This window comes from Helianthus annuus, chromosome 10 (assembly GCF_002127325.2).
Source record: "Helianthus annuus cultivar XRQ/B chromosome 10, HanXRQr2.0-SUNRISE, whole genome shotgun sequence".
NCBI lineage: Eukaryota > Viridiplantae > Streptophyta > Magnoliopsida > Asterales > Asteraceae > Helianthus > Helianthus annuus.
Window position 1 is genome coordinate 81,288,699 of NC_035442.2, and position 22,666 is coordinate 81,311,364.

The window sequence follows — 22,666 nt, forward strand, 5'->3', positions numbered from 1 at the left end:
TTATCAGTTCAAGATCATCGTAGTGATGCCAAGGTTGGCATCATCTCAGCCATGAAAGCCCAGAAGTGTCTACGGAAGGGCTACCCTACTATACTAGCTCTCGTCACCTATTCGCAACCTGAAGAAAGGAAGATCGAGTATCTTCCAGTTGTTCGTGGATTTTCTGACGTGTTTTCTGAAGAGTTACCTGGTTGACCTCCACATCGTCAGGTGGAATTTCAGATTGACCTTATGCAATTTCAGATGCAGCAATCCCTTGGGTTTGCTGGATACTATCGCAGATTCATCATGGGATTTTTGAAGATTGCGCAACTTCAACCTCCTTAGCACAGCGGGGAGCTATGAATTCATGGGAAATAAATCAGGGGAACGTCTTTTCAGCTTTTGAAAACCAACCCTGCAACACACTGAGCATCACTTCTATCCGAGAGTACCGATGATCTAGCGGTATACCATGATGGTTCGAATCAGAGTCCCAGTTACACATCGATGCAACATGAGAAGGAGATGGCCCGCGTGGTGGACTTATAGGAAGAACTGCACGAGTCACGACCTGCGGTGGAAGCCATAGTCTTTGGATTTAAATTGGAGGCATTACTTGGACGGTACCGAATGCACCACTTAGACCGATCACAAGGGCCTCCCGTGTACTCTTGTTTCAAGAGAGCTAAACATGAGATGGCAACGTTGGGTGGAACTTTTGAATGTATACGACCGTGAAACCTGGGCGTGCACGAGCTTTGCCGCTCGCTATCGACTTTAGCATACCTGATCAGACTCGCCCTGTTCAAATTGAACAACTGAAGGAAGAGAGTTCTCAAAATTGACCCATGCGGGGCATGGGGAAGCAACCTTTGGCAGGTCAGACGATATTTGCTACTTCATGGAATGAATAAGAACCTCACTATACAGCAACCTTAGGGAACTGGTGCAGGCGAAGCACACGGGCTTCGATATCCTATTCATCTGAGTTTTGATAGGATGTATTAAAACCTGAAGACCATATACGGGTGACCGGGCCTGAAGGCTAACATAGCCACGTATGGGAACGAAGTTTGACATGTGGCAAAGTCAAGGTGGGATATTAGCAACCAGAAACACATGTATGGAAATGAGAACAGACTGCCATGGATTTTGTCACTAGTCTACTTACGACTCGAAATGGGAACATTATCACCTGGGTGATCATTGGTGGACTCAAGTTACCAACACACTTTCTTGCAATCATGAAAACTGACGAGTCTTCACAGTTGTGAATGTTCCTCCAAGAGAGGCGACTTTTAGGTACGAGGTGCCAACTCCTGTTACCTCTGAATTTGATCTATGCATGATTTATGTTAGGCAATACACAACACCCTTGGCTCACGTCAGGACCAGAGCACTGCTTATCGCCGTTGGGCAAATGATCAAAGAAAACGAACTCTCCTGGCATTCGAAGACATGCTGCGAGCATGTGTGTGACTGGCTTTGGTGCAAATTTGAAGGACTCTTACCTATGGTTGAGTACTACGGTGGCAGTTATCATCTTGGTAATCAGACAGCTCTGTTGAGGCATTACATAGACAATAATGCCAACCTTCTTGTTAGACTGAGATGGTTGACAACTTAATTACTGGTCCAGGACTGGCACTCGAAACTCTTGAGAAGGTTGTTTGGATCGGGAGTCGATTGGCGGCAACGCGTGACCGTCAGGAAAGTTGACAAACTTGGGAAACACTGGAAGATCGTTGTAGGCAATTGTATCATGTTGAAAGTCTCACCCTGGGAGGGTATGGAATGCTTGGGAAGCATGGCGAGCTTAACTGACGTCACGATGGACCATTTAACAGTCTGGGAAAAATCGGTAGCGTAACCTACAAACTCGAGTTACCCGACGAATCGGATAACGTACGCGATGTCATTTATGTTTCGGATTTAAGGAAGTGGTTATCCCGATCATGAGTGTTCGTTGGAAATCAAGATGTGGACCGGAGTTCACGTGGGAGCATCAGGATCAGATGAAGTTTAAGTATCCTCAACTTTTTCCTGATGACAAGTCTAAATCTGGTAAAGCTGGTGAATTTCGGGACGAAATTCCTCTTCAAGTTGGGGATGATGTGAAACCTAAGGAAAACCTGCAACAATCTTGAGTTATCACTTCTTGATTTATCACTTCATTCCTTTTTGCGTACTTGTCAAATTTCGGGACGAAACTTCTTTCAAGTTGGGGATGATATGACAACCCGAACTCTTTAGGTTAGCGACGTCTTATCTTGTGATTTTAACTTCTAGTTATCCCTCTCTGGTGCGTTAAACTAGTATCACTCCGTTAAGCTTGAACTTAAACCTAAACGCGTGTTAACCTTGTTAAGTGTGAACCTTTGTTATATGTTCTGTCACACCCCGACCACGTAAAACAACAAAACATGGTGGAAACGTCGGGGAGTGTTGTAACAGAATCATTGTTTCATAACCATGGATTAAACAGTTTGGTTTTATTGAATTAAATGTATTACATTACATTGGAATTAGAAACAAAACATGAATAAATAGACTTTCATTGTTATTAAGTCACTAAGGCCTCGTCCATTCCTATGTGAGCATACACAAATATCATCATCAAACATCATCAACTATGGTACCTGAAACACATGTGAAAGTACGTCAGTATAAAAATGCCGACGAGTACATAGGTTTTATATGAGTGTCAGATTCATGGCTCGTTTTACATGTTGCAATACTTATTTAAAAACCTTATTTTGAAAAGTATAGTATCACGATATGATTAACCAACTCAAATCAAGTTGGCTATAATTTATAAAATCTCGAAGCCATGATTATTTTATTAAATCAAATTGTAAAACGTCTTGTAGAAACCCGTTAATAAAACTCGTATGGTTTATATTATTTAGAAAACATCATTGTGTGACATCGTTTCAAAATTGTTTACCCAAGTGATCTAGATAATGCAACGACATATAATGTGTTAAAATCACTTATATATAGGAAGTACCAGCGGCGTATCTACCATGCTTTTAACATATTACACCCGCCCCGTTACCTAATCACTTCCCTAACCCAACGGTTCAAATAGTTACAAATGGTTCACATAAATCAAATGGTCACAAATGGTTCAGATACATCAAATGGTTACAAATGGTTCACATACATCAAATGGTTACAAATGGTTCGCATACATCAAATGGTTACAAATGGTTCAAATACATCAAATGGTTACAAATGGTTCGAACAGTTCAAAAATGTAAAACAATGGGCTAGCATGTTAAGTGAACATACATAGCAAAACATAATGAAATCATGTACTATACGCGTACTAATGAACATAGCAATATATAATGTAAAATCATGAAAAACATGAAAGTAACAAGTAGGCACATGTGTTCCACCTCAAAACAGTTGAAAACAGTAAAAGAGGGGACTATGTACTCACTTGAGGGTGCTTAGAAGTCTTGAACAACAACCAAGCAAGGCTAGTGGGATCATGGAATCAAACGGTACCTAGTATAGGTAACTATGTAAATAACCGGACCTAAATCGGGAGATCGGATAGAATGAGGTTTCGTAAACCAAATGAGTATAGAAACTCATGTAATATGGTTTAACAAAGCCTACATTCTAAAAGGAAACCTTTCCTAAGTGTTTACGACCCGTTTTGGTAGCTTACGCTACTTTAACACGCCGTTCGCGTAAAACGCGTTCGAACAGCCTAACTAGTCCTAGATAAGTAATATATGCCTTAACATGTCTAATAATCTTGCCTAATCAGTTTAGATGTCAAAATTTAGGTTACATATGCTTAAAATGAATTTATGCGCAAAAAGGGCATTTTGGTCATTTTCCTAAGGCATATAAATTACCTATCATACAACTAACTAAACGAAGTGACCATAAGGTATAACCTCGGAAGGTTATTCCCTATACAACTATGATCACCTAACGAGTTTGGTCGAATCCTAATGATTGACCAAACAGGTCGGGTTCGAAAGTCTAAGCGATAGCACTAAACCTTAAGTGACGAGCTAAACATGTTAAAACTTGTTTAACGAGGTTTGAAAACAGGTTTGGTATCAAAACAAAGGGTCTTGATACCTAAAAGTAGTTTGGTTACAAAATACGCAAGAATACGCATTTTGGCCGAAACTACGACTCGTCACTATGCCTAAATAACGTGGTAATCAGTAGGTATAGTCACTAGGGACTATAACCATCGTGATTACGCTCACGTTATGAAGTTCAAACGAACTTCGGGTTGACCAACTCGTGGTCAAAGCAGAAAGTCAAACACTGTTTGACTTTCGTGCTAAAAACGCATAAAAAGCACGAAGAGACTTACAAAGGGTCCAAGCTAGGAAGTTTTGATTCAAACAACTCAGGTATGAAGTAATAACTTCAACTTAGAGCTGATTAAACGAAAGTGTGAGTTGAAATGAAGTGAAGGCATGGGTTTATATAGGATTCGGTAAACCGTTAGGATCGTTCCTCGCATTTCGTGCTTTGATCTTGGCCCTCCACTTGGGCTCATGGTTTTCAAAACCATGGGTACGTTTAAAACCAACAAATTTGAGCCCATAGCATCCAAAACCAGCCATTAAAACCATCAACACTTCAAAATTGGACTAGGTTCATTGAATCTGGTCAGAAATTTCAAAAATGGTCCCTACACTTGTAAAACTTGATTTTTGGCACTTTTAAGCCCCGTTAACCCCATCTCAAAGCTCTAAAATGATGTTAAGGTATAGGGAACTGAAAATATGCTCAAAAACGTCTCGGATGTCGGTTCGTTTGGTCGTACGGTTGCGTTGTTCGGTTAATTACGACGGAAGTCGTAACGAACGCAAAAACGATCCAAATTAAGCGACGAATGGAATTTTATCATGCCAATCACTAAAATAAAATATTTTAATGATTACATAAATTTTTGGATGTCCGGATGTATTCAGAACGTAAGATATGCGCGAAAATGCAAACTTATGCACTTTTTGACGCTTTTAGTCCCTATTGATCTAGAAAGTTTATTTTAGCGCACCAAACACCTCAAAGTCTATTTCGAAGCTATGTCAAGGATATTTAGGGCATATATAACTTATGATCAAGTTCTGGAATGTTCGTTACAGTACGAATCGGCATACTTTTGCAGTTTGTCGAAGTTAGTCCCTGTAAGCGAATAAACTTGATTTCGGCATACCAAACCCTCCAAAACTTATTTCTAAGTTATGTAAAGGTTATTTAAGGTATGTTAAGCCTATGTCACTGTTCCGAAGTGTTTGTTGCATTAAACTTGTTTTATTTACGCACCAGTTCGCGTATAACCTTCTAGAAAGCGATTTAAAGCTCAAAATCGAACAAGAATTGATATGTGCAAATGATACACATATTTTTACAAATCCCAAGTAATGAAACACAATATTTCATTAATTTGGTATTTCTTTGATGGTCGCAAGGCACAGGTGTTACAGTCTCCCCTACTTTAGGAAATTTCGTCCCGAAATTTATTCGTAGGAGTCTGTCTGTGACGCTGTGTTAAATAATTGTCTTGCATGGAATCTAGGGTTTTTATCTATTTGCGTAGAATAACCCATCAAAGATATGCAAGGCATAATCCTGTCATTTCTCGCAACGGACAATCTTTAGAAATGAAAATGAAGGAAAAATCAAGGATATTCATTTCCCTCGATGGATATTCTTCAGAAACGAAAATGAACGGAATGAGTCATTTTCCTCAATGGGTATTCTTTAGAAATGGAAATGAAGGAAAAATCAAGGATATTCATTTCCCTTGATGGATATCCTTCAGAAACGAAAATGAACAGAGTCATTTTCAACAGGAATTCTTTTGAAAATGGAAATGAATGAATAATCAAGGATATTCATTTCCCTCGATGGATATTCTTCAGAAATGAAAATGAACGGAATGAGTCATTTTCCTCAATGAATATTCTTCAGAAATGGAAATCAAGGAATAATCAAGGATGTTCATTTCCCTCGATGGATATTCTTCAGAAACGAAAATGAACGGAATGAGTCATTTTCCTCAATGGGTATTCTTCAGAAACGGAAATGAAGGGAAAATCAGGGATATTCATTTCCCTCGATGGATATTCTTCAGAAACGAAAATGAACGGAATGAGTCATTTTCCTCAATGGGTATTCTTCAGAAACGGAAATGAAGGAAAAATCAGGGATATTCATTTCCCTCGATGGATATTCTTCAGAAACGAAAATGAACGGAATGAGTCATTTTCCTCAATGGGTACTCTTCAGAAACGGAAATGAAGGAATAATCAAGAATATTCATTTCCCTCGATGGATATTCCTCAGAAACGAAAATGAACGGAATAAGTCATTTTCCTCGATGGGTATTCTTCAGAAACGGAAATGAAGGAAAAATCAGGGATATTCATTTCCCTCGATGGATATTCTTCGGAAACGAAAATGAACGGAATGAGTCATTTTCCTCAATTGGTATTCTTCAGAAACAGAAATGAACTGAGCCAACTCTAGACACATGACAAAACTTGCTGTGGTTTCTATGCACTGAATTCCATAATTATGTATGCATCCATAATTACGTAATTCCTTGCACAGTCTGCACAGTTTGTTTTGTAATGTGAAGGGGAAGAAAATCAAACCTGTGATGAGTGTGACTAGACTATCATAGGGTCCTTTTAATTAGATCGACAAATGATCTCTTTAATTAGACCACCAAGGAGTCTTTTTAGCTATATCATCACATGATATTCCTAACCAGATATTTGGATCAATCTGTTTAACTGGACCACTCAAGGGGTCTAATTATGGAATAGTACTTTATAATCCAAGGGTCTTAACTATTACGTAGAAGCCCATTAAGGATTTAAGGTAGTACCTTTGGATATCCTACTATGAATCCCTTATACTGTGACACCTGTGTCACTTCAATCATCAAACAAATACCAAATCAATGAAACATTGTGTTTCATACTTGAGATTTGTAAAAATATGTGTATCGTTTGCACATATCAATTCTTGTCCGATTTCAAGCTCTAAATCGCTTTCTAGAAGGTTATACACGCACTGATGCGTAAATATAACCAGTTCAATGCAACAAACACTCCGGAATAGTGAAATAGGCTTAACATACCTTAAATAACCTTTACATAACTTAGAAACAAGTTTTGGAGGGTTTGGTGTGTTGAAATCAAGTTTGTTCGATCGTAGGGACTAATTGTGTCAAACTGTGAAACTATACCGATTTGTATAGTAACTAACCTTCTAGAACTTTATCATAAGTTAAATATGCCCTAAATATCCCTTACATAGCTTAGAAATAGGCTTTGAGGTGTTTGGTGCGCAAAAATAAACTTTTGGTCATTCAGGGACTAAAAGCGTCAAAAAGTGCACAAGTTTGCATTTTCGCTCATATCTTACGTTCTGAATACATCCGGACATCCAAAAATTTATGTAATCTTTAGAATACTTTATTTTAGTGATTGGCATGATAAAATTCCATTCTTCGCTTGATTTGGATCGTTTTTATGTTTGTTACGACTTCCGTCGTAATTAACCGAACAACGGAACCGTACGACCAAACGAACCGACATCCGACATATTTTTGAACATGTTTTGAGTTCCCTATACTTTAACTTCATTTTAGATCCTTGAAATGAGGTTAACGGGGCTTAAACGTGTCAAAAATGAGCCGAAACGCATGTTTCTGAAGTTCAGGGACCAAAATTGACATTCTGCCATAGTTATCTTAGGAAGGGACCAAAATGAAAAATCTAAATTCCAGATTTTTCCAGCTGTTCCCCTCATTTGCACATGGTTTTAATGAAACTATGGGCTCCCATGGTTTCACAAAACCATGGGCACATGTGTACGGATGAGATCGAAGCTCGTTTTACGATGAACGATCCTAACGGTTCTAGATTTCCTATAAATACCCATCATGTTTTCATTCATTCCTCATATTTGTATCGGATTCAAGCTCTCTAAGTGGAAGTATATGCTTCCTACCTGAGAGAGAATCGGGTTCAAATCTTGCGGGGACCTTCTGTAAGTATTCTTTCGTGTTTTTCATTCGTTTTTATCGTTAAAGGCAAACTGCGTTTGACTTTCTGCATTGACCATTTTATGGTCAATGCGAAGTTCATTTGAACTTCATAACGTGAGCGTAATCACGATGGTTATAGTCCCTAGTGACTATACCTACTGATTACCACGTTATCTAGGCTCAGTGACGAGTCGTAGTTTCGGCCAAAATGCGTTTTCTCGCGTATTTTGTAACCAAACTACTCTAGGGTATTAAAACCGTTTGTTTTAATACCAAACCTATTTTCTAACTTAACTAAACATGTTCTAGCATGTTTAGCTCGTCACTTTTTAGATTAGTGCTTATGTAGGGTCGTAAGGTAAGCGATCTAGACAATCGCTTATACTTTCGAACTCGACCCGTTTGGTCGATCATTATGATCCGACCAAACATGTTTAGTGACCATAGTTGTATAGGGAATAACCTTCCGAGGTTATACCTTATGGTCACTTCGTTTAAGTAGTTGTATTATAAGTAGTTTATATGCCTTAGGTAAATTACCAAAATGCCCTTTTCATACATAATTGGTAATTAAGCATATGTAACCTAAATTTTTGTCACATAACTGATTATGTAACATATTTAAACATGTTTTGGCATATAATACTTGTCATAGGGCTAGTTAGACGTCTCGAACGCGTTTTACGCAAACGACGCGTTAAAGTAGCGCAAGCTACCTAAACGGGTCCTGAGGGGTCGTAAGCACTTAGGTTAGGTTTCCTTTTAGGATGTAGGCTTTGTTAGACCATATTATATGAGTTCCCATACTCATTTGGTTTACGAGACCTCATCCTATCCGATCTTCCGATTTAGGTCCGGTTATTTATGTAGTCACCTATACTAGGTGCCGTTTGATTCCGGGACTCCTCTAGCTTGCTTGGTAGTTGGTCAAGACTTCAAAGCACTCTCAAGTGAGTACATAGTCCCCTCTTTTACTGTTTTCAAATTGTTTTGGGGTGAAGCATGTGTACCTATCTGTTATTTTCATGATTTCAAAGTATAATTGATTATACATGTTAATACTTATCTTTTGACAAACTGAATGATTGTTTATGTTCTAAACTCTAATTTTTCAAAGATTATAAAATAAATGTTTGGAATAGTACTTATTTTGTTCACCAGACCGGTTGGTAGTATGATATAGCGCTACAGGATTTGACACCCCATTCCTGTTGTCATGGAATGTCTAAAACCAATTTGTTGCTCCATCCAAATAGGGATTGCCTTTGTGGTATTTCTATAGTCTCAAACGTGTATTTTGATACACTAGGTCTGAATGAATTCTTACATCACATTATTTTTGTATATTAAGTTATACTCCCAAAAGTATAGTTTGATATGCTCTCATATGGGATATTGTACAAAAACCAACATATATTTTGTTAATCATTAAAACATAGTTTGATATGTTATCTTCATAATCCAAAGCATAGTTTTAATATGTTATTTTCAAACCAAAACATAGTTTAATATGTTATTTATAAATCCAAAGTATACTTTTAATATACTACTGAATATTATTATTTTCAACAACCAAAGTATGTTTAATATACTATTTGTTTTACAATTAGGTTTTGGTTAGTGTTTAGATAACGGGACGGGTGTAATATGATGAAAACATGGTAGATACGCCGCTGGTACTTCTTATATATAAGTGTTTTCAACACATTACATACCGTGGCGTTATTTAGTACACTTGGGTTAACGATTTTGGAACTGAAATATATTTTAATATATTACTTAATCAACTTTCTTAAAACCGAAGTATATTTTTATATATACTATAAATCTTTTTATCAAAATATTGTTTTTCGAACAATACATTTTATACAAACTCATTTTACTTAATTATTTAATTACCAATGTATTATTATTTTGTATCATCTGATTTCTTATAAATTTTGGTACGATTTATAAAAGAAAACCTTTTTCAAGGATCATGCCTACTTTTATTAAAACCTTTTCTTTAAACTTATAAGTCATGAATCCTAAATCAACAAAACCTATGTATCTCACAGGCATTTTTATGCTGACGTACCAATTTTTACACATGTTTCAGGTGCTGCTTTGTGATGATTGATGATATATGCTACGCATAGGATGGACTCGTGCCTTAGCGACTTTAAAACTTGAAAGATAATAGTTGTACTTATTTGATTGTATTAAAACAATGAGTTCATTTATTAAATAAAACAAAATTAGTTATTCCATGGTTGTGAAACAATGATTCTGTTACAACACTCCCCGACGTTTCCGCCACATTTTGTTGTTTTACGTGGTCGGGGTGTGACAGAAAAGTTAGTATCAGAGCCAATGGTTATAGGGAATTAGGTTATTAGTAATGCTTTGACCTAGACTATAACCTTCCTAGGACCCTAACACAAGTTATCTTGTGTTTAGTTTTAAAACAATACCGTCACTTATTCTTAGGTGACAACCACAATAAGAACACAAATTTTTATCCCGCTTTGAAAACTAATCATCTGTTCTTGTGGTTTTGAACCCTTTAAGTTTTCAAAATCCCGTCAAAGTTTGGTCTAAATAATGTGAACACGTGCAAATTGGAAGGGTGGATGCCTGTACCCTGAGTCTTCTGTCTAAGGCTAGAGTGTTCGTACAAATCCGCAGTATCGGACCAGTCACTCTTACCTGGGAACTCTTGGGGTGAGTGTCCACTTATAGGCGAGCATGTCTTCGCGATACATTATATTGACCCATTTACTTTGATTAGTCACCGTCTCATTTGTTTGCCTTAGGTAACAAACAAATGATCACAATTTTATGCATTGTTATTCTGTTTTCATTTCCCTTGTTTCCTCCCATGTCTCCCATTTTCTTCATGGTGCCTCTTCATCGCAACAACAATGTCCGAACTAGGTGCAGCAATTGTCCATCAATTAGGCGTCGTACTACCAGAAGGCCGTTGATTTAGCTATCACCGTGACTCGTCTCAGGGATGAAGCCATACAAGGGAACCACTCCTTAGAGCAATTAATGCCACCGTCATCATCCGAATCAAATACCTTGTTTCAAATGTACCCACAGTGGACGGTGGGGACATTTGGTTAACATGTGCCGCTTTGCAATCCAAAGCAAAGCTGTTACAAATCCTGCTGCTACTCAACCTTCAAAATCTGCTTCATATGTCGCATGGCATATCTAGCACCTCAACCTCATGAACTTTCTACCTTGTATATCGACTTAAGCACGCCTAGTGCAAGGTGTCGAAACACCTCTCGTTACACAAAAATCCAAAATCCATATAGGTTCTTTCTATCCTCATAATTAGATCCTTATGGATGATTATCAATCAAATCGGAGACCTAAATTGAATTATTCGTATGCCTTAATACGTATATTACGATTCAATAAGGATAAATCCGGATTCCTATTAAGATCTTTCTATCTCCATAGTTAGATTCTTATGTTTAAAGTGCCAAACGAAATCCACGAATTGGATTCCTGGTATGCTTTAAATATCCGTGCCCAAATATAACAAATTAATAATCAAGTTAATCAATTATGTGATTATGTGCTTATGTGTTTTCTTATATGTTTTGTGTTTTTATGTGATCCATCCAAATCCTCATAAAATCCTCCATATCTCATATGAGGGATTCATAGTAGGATAACTAAAGGTACTATCTTAAATCCTTAATGGACTTCAACGTTGTAGTTAAGTCCCATGGGTTATAAAGTACTATTATATAATTGGACCCCTTGAGTGGTCTTGTTAAACAGATTGATTTGAAAATCTGGATAGGAATATCATGTGATGATATAATTGAAAAGATCCCTTAAGTGGTCTATTTAAGGAGATCGTACGACGATCTAGTTAAGAAGATCATGTGTTGATCTAGTTAAAAGGGTCGTTCGTTGATCTAGTTAAAAAAAAGATCCTTTGGTGATCTAGTCAAGTCGCTTCATGTTTATTAAATTGATTCTTCCCCTACGCATTATGAAATGAACTATGCGGACTGTGCAAGGAATTACGTAATTATGGAGGCCTACATAATTATGGAATTCAGTGCACAGAAACCACATGAAGTATTATCATGTGTTAAGAACTATAGTGACAAGAGTAATGATACGGGAGAAGTCTTGGACCTTGACCGATGTCATTTTATCTTACACTCCCCAATTCTGATTTCAAGCACACACAAGTTTCCTATGATAAGTCTTCATGAGAAACGTTCTTTCGTCCATAGTTCGAAACTCCATGTTTTGTTACTATAAGGGCTTCACTTTGATAGTTGACAATTTCGCTAAGAATCCCAACATGGCCCAGAGTTTTACTTAGGGTTCGAAGGATTCATTCGAAAGCGAAACCATCACAGTTGTCTTCACAAGTTTCCCCTAAAATTAAATTTCGGGATGAAATTTCCTAAAGTAGGGGAGACTGTGACACCTGTGTCACTTCAATCATCAAACAAATACCAAATCAATGAAACATTGTGTTTCATACTTGAGATTTGTAAAAATATGTGTATCGTTTGCACATATCAATTCTTGTCCGATTTCAAGCTCTAAATCGCTTTCTGGAAAGCTATACACGCACTGATGCGTAAATATAACCAGTTCAATGCAACAAACACTCCGAAATAGTGAAATAGGCTTAACATACCTTAAATAACCTTTACATAACTTAGAAACAAGTTTTGGAGGGTTTGGTGTGTTGAAATCAAGTTTGTTCGATCGCAGGGACTAATTGTGTCAAACTTCAAAACTATACCGATTTGTATAGTAACGAACCTTCCGGAACTTTATCATATGTTAAATATGCCCTAAATATCCCTTACATAACTTAGAAATAGGCTTTGAGGTGTTTGGTGCACAAAAATAAACTTTTGGTCATTCAGGGACTAAAAGCGTCAAAAAGTGCACAAGTTTGCATTTTCGCTCATATCTTACATTCTGAATACATCCGGACATCCAAAAATTTATGTAATCTTTAAAATACTTTATTTTAGTGATTGGCATGATAAAATTTCATTCTTCGTGTGACACCTGTGTCACTTCAACCATCAAACAAATACCAAACCAATGGAATATTGTGTTTCATACTTGGGATTTGTATAAATATGTGTATCATTTGCACATATCAAATCTTGTTCGATTTCGGGCTTCAAATCGCTTTCTAGAAGGTTATACGCGCACTAATGCGTAAATATAACCAGTTTAATGCAACAAACACTCCGGAACAGTGACATGGGCTTAACATACCTTAAATAACCTTTACATAACTTAGAAATAAGTTTGGAAAGGTTTGGTGTGCCGAAATCAAGTTTATTCACTTACAGGGACTAAATTCGACAAATTGCGAACGTATGTCAATCTGAACTGTAACAAACATTCCGGAACATGGCCATAAGTTAAACACACCCTAAATATCCTTTACATAGCTTAGAAATAGGCTTTGAGGTGTTCGGTGTGACAACCTGAATATTTAAGGTCAGCATTACTCGAAAACCCCGCAACTTTTAGGGTGTGCTTTTATGTTTATATGCCTGCATTGCATATCACTATCTGATCACGTGCATTTAATTGACTAACTGTACATGATTGCGTACGTTTAACAAATTAATCTTCCGCGCGTCGTGCAACTGATTTAGAAAAACTAAACCTTGGGTTGTATGCTTATGGGCCACTTATCAATATAGCCATGGACTAAACAAGCCCATTACACTAAACAAGCCCATTACACGCCTTGTGTAACTTCATTAGGATTTCGGCCCAAAGCATTGATCACCGGCTCACTTGATTAAGGAAACATGAATAGGCCCACTTGTTTAAGTATTAACCATATAAGATGATTGAACGTAAACATTTTGTAAAATCCTTAACCACAACATCAAACCCTACACCCCCCCCCCAAGTGTGTCTCGATTTATGATACCTTCATTCTTGTTTTAATTCATTTATTCGACCCGTAACCCGTGAACGTACTAACATATTGTGGTAGTGGTGCATCGTGGGGGTGTGTTTGTTTGGCTAAGAAACATCACGTGTAACAAAGTGGATTGAACTCAACCCAAACTTGACATGTGACACCGATTAATGAGTGGTTGGGCTAGACCCGAAATACGGCTACACGTGGTTCTGAATAACCGGCCAAGTCATTGTGTGGGCATGTAGAAAAATCGGCCCAACCACATCACAGTTTGATTAACAAACCACAACCGGGCCACTCGTTTAACCATAGGCTTTATAACCTCATTATGCGTAACCGTCTTTCTTACCCTATCATTTGCAACCCTATTACTTCCTACTTGTGACGGCAGCGAGACAACTCTCTCGAGGCACTATCTCAGCCAACAGAATCTTGTGAGTCAGTAGTTATCTTGTTTAAATTACATTGATAATCTTGTTGGGTGATGTGTATGATATTAGAGTTGTGATACGAGATGTTGCATGAAACTTTCTGTAGATTTAATTGATTACATGACAGTAAACCCTTGGAAGAATACAAGGTTCATATATGGTCAAATGATTATTTAGGGTGTTGGGGGGGATTCCTACGACTCATGTTGGCAGCCATATAGAGATATATATATGTGTGAGTCGAATCTTTAGTTGTGAATATCTATGTGTGTGATTGATGTTGACAAGTGCATGTGATAAATACATGAATAATTAATATTTGTTGACAAAACAAAGGATAGTGATAACTTGTAAATAGGAGCATTGTGAGTCTCAATAATTTGTCAGCACCTAGAAATGTGTGAGTCCTACATGTGGGTATAATTGAAAGATGTTGCATGTGAATGTATGGGTGTTTTGTCTGTTGTGGTATGGTAGTAGTTGAGATCAATATTGCAAGGATTTTTGATAATAACCAGCTTGTGATATTGGGCTGCCTATAACCGCCGAACACATACCTTCCTTATGCCGACTTTAGGCCACAAACAAAACGGTGCACAGTGTATAACTAGGGCCGGAGTCAATTGAGTAGCATAACCGGACTGGGCCAGTAACTTTGGGCCGAGTAAGACTGCCAAGGCAGTGATCCTTCGCCTGATATGTTTTGATGTGCAATGTATGTTAGTGTGCTAATAATTATAATATATGTATACTTTATTATTTGCGTCATACATGTTTAATAGCCGGATTTGGGGCATGAACGAACAGGTTATGTACCTATGTGTACCACATGCTTGAGTGATTATAAGTTAAGCATTTGGATAGTGCAGTAGATACATGAATGAACCGTTGAGAACTGGACTGTATGTGTACGTTATGTGAACAAGGAGTATGCTTGATGTAAACCTTGAAATAAATTAATTAATTGTTACGCCATACGTGCCATGAGATGAATGATCTATGTCTACAATCTGTTTTAAATAAGTGGATGTTTGTACAAGAGTCTAATTGATATCGGTAACTGTGATAGGATTGTTTTGAGCAACTGAAAACATAGCTAGTCTTACCGAGCAAATCAAAGGTGAGTTCACTACATTCGAGCATGCGTCCCAGTGGTTGGGGACAGTCAGTGGGTATTCCATGGGGGGAATGAGTCTTTGGGTAAAAACGAGTATATTGGTTAATGATCTCACCTATCATCATTTGTAAGTCCCTCATCGGGTATTAGTTAGTAGCGCTACTTAGGTTTGGCACCCTCACCCCGTGCCTGTAGAGGACGGAGGTGAACTAATGACCCAGTCTGGCCCAGTACTGGATAGGAGTACGTGGGAAGGGCAGTCGTGTATTCAGGAGCCGTCATTGTTCGGAAATGAGATATTAACAATATTACTTGCATTGGTTATTGAACTGTTTTTCATACAATGGGTAACAAACGTTTTCTAAAACTGTGAACTCGCCAGCTTTGTCTGATACGTGTGTTACATGCTCGCAGGTCCATAGGTACTTGGAACACAGGAACTTGCTGGCTGGAGGGCGCGAGTGGTCATGGTTGCATAGTCGAGTTATTTATCGAATATTTATTTACTCTGATGATATGAAACATATACTTTGTGATACGTTTACGCTTCCGCTGAATTTGATGGTTTCGAACAACTTGTGTTTGAATTTTTATTAATGATAATTATGAAACTTTGTTTTGAACTTGTGATTCAATGTAATTGGTGGCTCATTGCTGGTAGTTACACGCCCAACAGGGACATTCCCTAGGTGGTAATTTGGGGGTGTGACAGTTTGGTATCAGAGCCACTGGTTATAGTGAATTGGTTTTAAAAATGTTTTATAAAACCAGACTATAACTGAACTGATACGACATACTGATACGACATGGACCATGACACTCAGCTCCAGGCAGCAAGGTTCGTCTCTTGTTTACTATTGCATAACATAGTTAGTACATACTCATGATTAGTATCACACTTGAGCGCACACATGATATTACAATATGAATTACTATGCTATCTGACTATACTACGTGTTTCAAGAGTAGGACTCTTCTTGGACTTACATGCTCTATGTGTGATAATCGACGGTCGTACTGTATGAATATGGGGAAACCTTCTTAACATGAGTAGGGAAGAACTGAGATAAACATGCAAATCAGGTTATTATTATGGGTGCACACATAATAACAACGTGAGGTGCATGTGAGTCCCAGTAAATCTCGACTAGTGTGAAAAAGGAATCTCGCATTGTTAGTCAATTTTGTTTTAGAACCTCGGAAACTGTGAACATCATAGAAATACTTAACATCTACTTGAACCTGTCCGTTAATCCGTTCTTTTCCCCATCTTTATAGAATCATGAACGGACGTGGCGGAGGTCGTCGTGGTGGACGTGGTGGAGGCCGCGGTGGTGGGCGTGGCGAAATCCATATGACTCAAGCTGAGCTAGAGGAGTTACTCAACGCCCAGGTGGCTGCAGCCTTGGCAGCATATCAGGCTGGTCAGCCGGCGCTGCAAAACCAGCCTCACCCACCGGTCTGCACATTTAAAACTTTCATGGATTGCAAGCCACAGACCTTCAGTGGCACTGAAGGGGCTGTAGGACTTGTACGTTGGTTTGAAAAGGCGGAGTCAGTGTTTGCGATATGTAACTGCCCAGTTGGTGATAGAGTAAAGTTTGCAGCAGGCACACTTGAGGATGGCGCTTTGACCTGGTGGAATGCTCAGGTCCAACTGCTAGGTATTGAGGCGGCAAATGCCACTACGTGGGAGGATTTCAAAGAACTGATGAGAGAGGAATACTGTCCTCGAGATGAAATACAGAAGCTAGAGAATGAATACTATGATCTGAAAATGGTGGGGTCTGAAATTGAAGCCTATGTGAAGCGGTCGTATGAGTTAGCTGATTTATGTCCGAACTTGTCCCGACCCATGCCCCGAAGGATCGAGTTGTTCATTAAGGGGTTACCTTCACGGGTGAAGGGTTTAGTTACAGCTGCGAACCTCAATAACCTCACTCAGATCGTTAGACTGGCACATAAGATCGTGGACCAGGAAGTGGAGAGCAAATCATTGCCACCTCGTATTTCTAGCACTGCCACAGCTGCCACTACTTCCACTACATCTGCTGCTGATGGCAAACGTAGGTGGAACGACATGGACAAGGGGTCCAACTCTGCACAGCCTCAGAAGAAGACGGATACTGGCAGCACCCACAGTTTCAGTCAGACAGCATCAGTGAATCAGAACTCGAGTAACAAATCAGGGCAGGGATCATATGCGGGGAAGCTACCCATGTGCAGCAAGTGTAACTATCATCACAAGGGGCAGTGTGCTCGGGTTTGTCATCGATGTAATCGACCAGGGCATTTGGCCAGGGATTGTAGGACCACACTACCAGCTCAGCAGCAGCCAGCGCAGCAGACGGGTAGGCAACAGCCTCAGCAAACTCAGGGTAATCAGAGAGGGTGTTATCAGTGTGGGGCTGAGGGGCACTTCAAGCGTGACTGCCCTCAGCTGAGGCAGAACACAGGGAGTGGTAACGGGAACAATAATGCGGGGAATAACGAGGGTAATGTAGCGCGTGGGCGCGGGTTTGTGCTGGGAGCTGGTGAAGCGCGGAACGACGGCAACGTGGTTACTGGTACGCTTTCAGTGAATGGTGTTATTGCTTCTATTTTATTTGATTCTGGTGCCGACTGGAGTTATGTGTCTTTAGGGTTTAGTTCTCAGTTAGGATTAAGTCCTACACTTCTCGTAATGAAACACATAGTAGAAATCGCAAATGGTAAAACGATCGAAGCTACGCATGTTCTATTCGGGTGTAAAATCGACCTTCTGGGTCAAGTCTTCGACATTGACTTAATTCCTATTACTCTTGGAAGTTTTGACGTGATCGTTGGTATGGATTGGTTGTCCAAGAATCAAGCGGAGATTCTCTGTAAGGAGAAGATCATACGTGTTCCCCTTCCCAGTGGGGAATTGCTATCAGTTCAGGGTCATCGTAGTGGGACCCCAGTTAGTATTGTTTCGGCGATGAAGGCTCAGAAGTATTTGCGTAAGGGCTATCCTGCTATACTGGCTCTTGTCACTGATTCATCGCCTAAGGAAAGGAAGATTGAGGATCTTCCAGTTGTTCGTGATTATCCTGACGTATTTCCTGCGGAACTCCCTGGTTTACCTCCACATCGTCAGGTGGAATTTCAGATTGACCTCGCCCCAGCGGCAGCTCCAGTTGCTCGTGCTCCTTATCGTCTTGCGCCAGGGGAACTGCAGGAATTATCAAACCAACTCCAAGAGCTGTTGGATAGGGGTTTCATCCGACCTAGCTCTTCTCCCTGGGGAGCCCCAGTCTTATTTGTGAAGAAGAAGGATGGGTCCTTACGAATGTGTATAGATTATCGCGAGCTCAACAAGATGACAATCAAAAACCGTTATCCTTTACCTCGCATCGATGACTTGTTTGACCAGCTGCAGGGGTCAAGTTTCTACTCCAAGATCGACTTAAGGTCGGGTTACCATCAAGTGCGAGTCAGGGAAGAGGACGTTCCCAAAACCGCGTTTCGGACGCGATACGGTCACTACGAGTTCTTGGTTATGCCATTCGGGTTAACCAACGCACCAGCGGTCTTCATGGACCTCATGAACCGCGTATGCAAGCCATACCTTGACGACTTCGTGATAGTTTTTATTGACGACATCCTGATCTACTCCAAGAACAAGGAGGACCACGAACGGCATCTACGCCTTATCTTAGAACTCCTGAGGAGGGAACAGTTGTACGCAAAATTCTCGAAGTGTGATTTTTGGATTCGGGAGGTGCATTTTCTGGGGCACATAGTCAACGAGGTGGGCATACATGTGGATCCTGCCAAGATCGACGCCATTAGAAATTGGGCGGCACCAAAGAATCCTTCAGAGGTGCGACAATTTCTCGGTCTAGCAGGGTACTATCGTCGCTTTATTCAGAACTTCTCAAAGATTGCCCAGCCACTCACCTCACTAACACAGAAGAAGGTAGTTTATTCTTGGGGAACAAGACAGGAGGAAGCCTTTCAGCTTTTGAAACAAAGGTTATGCAGCGCGCCAATTCTATCCCTACCGGATGGTACTGAGGATTTTGTGGTATACTGTGATGCTTCGATTCAGGGTCTCGGTTGCGTGTTAATGCAACGCGAGAAAGTGATAGCTTATGCCTCTCGTCAGTTGAAGGTACACGAGAAAAACTACACGACACACGACTTGGAACTAGGAGCAGTGGTCTTTGCACTGAAGATTTGGAGGCATTATCTCTACGGCACGAGATGCACCATCTATACTGATCATAAGAGCCTTCAGCACATTTTCGACCAGAAAGAATTGAATATACGTCAGCGTCGCTGGGTAGAGTTGTTCAATGATTACGAGTGCGCCATCAAGTATCACCCGGGTAAAGCTAACGTTGTAGCGGATGCTCTCAGCCGCAAGGAACCGAAGCCGAAGCATATTCGTGCCCTACAGCTTACTATTCACTCTGACTTACCTGCTCGAATTCGTTCAGCTCAGATTGAAGCATTAAAGGAAGAAAACATAGAGGCTGAAGGATTACGAGGTCTACACAAGAAGAAGTTCGAGCAACGGTCTGACGGTATCCACTACTTCATGGAACGGATATGGGTTCCTTCATTCGGTGATCTTCGAGAGCTTGTAATGGACGAAGCACACAAGTCACGATATTCTATTCATCCAGGGTCCGATAAGATGTACCAAGACCTCAAGGTTATGTATTGGTGGCCGAATATGAAAGCTATCATCGCAACGTACGTGAGTAAGTGCCTGACTTGTGCTAGGGTCAAAGCAGAGTACCAGAAACCTTCGGGTCTACTTCAGCAGCCAGAGATACCCATGTGGAAATGGGAACAGATCGCTATGGATTTTGTTACGGGGTTACCTAGAACACAGGCTGGGAACGATACTATATGGGTGATTGTCGACCGTCTCACAAAGTCAGCACACTTCTTAGCGATCAAGGAGACAGATAAGTATTCGCAGCTCGCAGCAGTGTACCTTAAAGAGGTGGTTTCTAGGCACGGGGTGCCGACTTCTATTATTTCTGATCGAGATCCTCGTTTTACTTCGGAATTATGGCAGGCTATGCATAAGTCGTTCGGCTCACGTCTCGATATGAGCACGGCTTATCACCCGCAAACGGATGGTCAGAGTGAACGCACTATTCAGACACTAGAGGATATGTTGCGGGCATGCGTGATTGATTTTGGAAAAGGATGGGAGAAACACTTGCCGTTGGTGGAGTTTTCCTACAATAACAGCTACCACACCAGTATCAAGGCGGCACCATTTGAGGCATTGTACGGGAGGAAGTGTCGTTCACCTCTTTGTTGGGCTGAGGTGGGGGATAGTCAGATCACAGGTCCTGAGATGGTACTCGAAACTTCAGATATGATCGTGAAAATCAGGGAACGTATGGCAGCTGCTCGTGACCGCCAGAAGGCCTATGCGGACAAGCGTGCCAAAGAGGTAGTGTTTGAAGTGAATGACCGGGTCATTCTGAAAGTCTCACCGTGGAAAGGGGTTGTACGCTTTGGGAAACGTGGCAAGCTGAACCCACGTTATGTTGGGCCGTTTAAGGTTCTGGAGCGTATCGGTAAGGTGGCTTATAGGTTGGAGTTACCTACTGAGCTGGGTAATGTTCACGACGTATTTCATGTATCACAGTTAAAGAAGTGTTATGCTGACGACCCATTAGCGGTACCTTTTCAAGAGTTAAAGATCGACGACAAGCTACAGTTTGTTGAAGAACCCATCGAGATCATGGACCGTGAGGTCAAAGTGCGTAAACACAGTCGTATTCCCATTGTTAGAGTTCGCTGGAACTCAAGGCGTGGACCGGAGTTCACATGGGAGCGAGAGGATCAAATGAAACTCAAATATCCACATCTTTTTCCCGAATAAAAGACCGAATCTAGTAAGATTGGCGAATTTCGGGACGAAATTCCTCTTCAAGTTGGGGATGATGTCACACCAGAGAAAGATCCGCAACAATTGTGAATCCTCACTTCACCTCTCTATGCATACTTGTCAAATTTCGGGACGAAATTTCTTTCAAGTTGGGGATGATGTGACAACCTGAATATTTAAGGTCAGCATTACTCGAAAACCCCGCAACTTTTAGGGTGTGCTTTTATGTTTATATGCCTGCATTGCATATCACTATCTGATCACGTGCATTTAATTGACTAACTGTACATGATTGCGTACGTTTAACAAATTAATCTTCCGCGCGTCGTGCAACTGATTTAGAAAAACTAAACCTTGGGTTGTATGCTTATGGGCCACTTATCAATATAGCCATGGACTAAACAAGCCCATTACACTAAACAAGCCCATTACACGCCTTGTGTAACTTCATTAGGATTTCGGCCCAAAGCATTGATCACCGGCTCACTTGATTAAGGAAACATGAATAGGCCCACTTGTTTAAGTATTAACCATATAAGATGATTGAACGTAAACATTTTGTAAAATCCTTAACCACAACATCAAACCCTACACCCCCCCCCAAGTGTGTCTCGATTTATGATACCTTCATTCTTGTTTTAATTCATTTATTCGACCCGTAACCCGTGAACGTACTAACATATTGTGGTAGTGGTGCATCGTGGGGGTGTGTTTGTTTGGCTAAGAAACATCACGTGTAACAAAGTGGATTGAACTCAACCCAAACTTGACATGTGACACCGATTAATGAGTGGTTGGGCTAGACCCGAAATACGGCTACACGTGGTTCTGAATAACCGGCCAAGTCATTGTGTGGGCATGTAGAAAAATCGGCCCAACCACATCACAGTTTGATTAACAAACCACAACCGGCCCACTCGTTTAACCATAGGCTTTATAACCTCATTATGCGTAACCGTCTTTCTTACCCTATCATTTGCAACCCTATTACTTCCTACTTGTGACGGCAGCGAGACAACTCTCTCGAGGCACTATCTCAGCCAACAGAATCTTGTGAGTCAGTAGTTATCTTGTTTAAATTACATTGATAATCTTGTTGGGTGATGTGTATGATATTAGAGTTGTGATACTAGATGTTGCATGAAACTTTCTGTAGATTTAATTGATTACATGACAGTAAACCCTTGGAAGAATACAAGGTTCATATATGGTCAAATGATTATTTAGGGTGTTGGGGGGGATTCCTACGACTCATGTTGGCAGCCATATAGAGATA